General features: G+C 41.6%; 1 protein-coding gene across 2 annotated transcripts in view; it reads right to left on the reverse strand.

Annotated features, from left to right (window-relative positions):
- Positions 1-1403, reverse strand: part of Ndrg3 (NDRG family member 3) — an 82830-nt gene that overhangs the window by 46462 nt on the left and 34965 nt on the right. The gene's annotated exons all lie outside the window — the stretch shown is intronic.

The following is a 1403-nucleotide window of genomic DNA, read 5'->3' on the forward strand; positions in this document are numbered from 1 at the left end:
TTTTTTTTTTTTTTTTGGAACCGGGGATTGAACTCAGGCCCTTGCGCTTGCCAGGGAAGCACTTATTACACTGAGCCATCTCCCCAGCCCCTAAAAAAAATACAACTTTCCATTTTTTAAGTAAAGGAGCTATCATCTATAGCAAACTCCCTAACAGCACTAGGCTGATTATGTTGTATACATAAAGGACCAAAAAGTTAACACCAAGCTTGCAAGTAGGAGTCATAAATCCATTAACAGTACGGCAAGCCTGGCCCCTCCACAGTGAGCCTAGTTTGCCCTGCCAGGAACCTCGGCTTTAAGGGAATCCCAACTTCTTACAGCATCTCGGCTCTAGGCAGGCCCAGATGTGAAAGACAGACAAAGGGCCCAGGAAGAAAGGTGTTTTTCAATCCCTGACCACTCAAGAAGATTTTATGAAGACTTAACTGTTAATTTTTTCACCTAGAAAACAAAGATACTAAAAACTACTTTGTAATAATGTTTCAAGGATTAGAGATAATCTGTGCTTATAAACTAGTATGCATATAACTGGTATGCTTATGAGATACATACTTTTTGCCTCTGAGATACTGTTTTTTATGCTAGTGCTATAGATTCTACCGTATTTAACACAATATGCATTATTTGAAAATAACTCTTTGCCTGTGGGTGTTCAGGATGGCTAAATACTGGAAGCGAGGAATTTGGTTCCCAGCACTCTCCTGCTTGTCCTGTGTCTACTTCATGTCACTGCTGTGGCACCCACACCAAAAGGGGAGGGCCAAGTGCCCAAGTTTACACGGTTCCCATTTCCATGTATCCATCCCTTCTGCCCATTTTTTTTTTCTTTTTCTTTTTTCTTTCTTTTTTTTTTTGAGGCAGGGTCTCACTTTGTAGTTCAGGCTGGCCTTGAACTCACAGAGACCCATTCTGCCTCAGTCTCCTGAGTACTAAGATTATAGGCATGTGCCACCATGCCTGGGTCTTTCTTCCCATTTCTTTCAGGGCCAGTTAATAGATAACCGGATGGAGAATTCTTGGTTGATTTTATTGATTCTCAAACTGGTAACAGAGCTACAAGTAAAAGCAGACTAGAAGAATAGTATCATTTAAGAAGATACTAATGAGCCAGGTTGAATTTTGTATTTCCAAACACAAAGGCAAGAAAAATCTTTTGCTGCTGAGAAGTTTATCTCCGAGCTGTCCATCCTCAGTCAGCATGGTGACGCACACCTGTGATTCTAGCACTTGGGAGGCTGAGGCAAGAGGATGGCTAGAATTCAAGGCCAGCCCAGGATGCATAGTGAGTTCAAAGACACTGTGAAGTATGTAGCAAGACCCTGTCTCAAAAAACAAAACAAAACACAACTTTCCATCTCCTACCTTCTCTGCAGTGAAGCAACAACCTTCCACCTTCTAAT

The sequence above is a fragment of the Octodon degus genome, unplaced genomic scaffold (assembly GCF_000260255.1).
Source record: "Octodon degus isolate 3935 unplaced genomic scaffold, OctDeg1.0 scaffold00037, whole genome shotgun sequence".
In the NCBI taxonomy this organism is placed as follows: Eukaryota; Metazoa; Chordata; class Mammalia; order Rodentia; family Octodontidae; genus Octodon; species Octodon degus.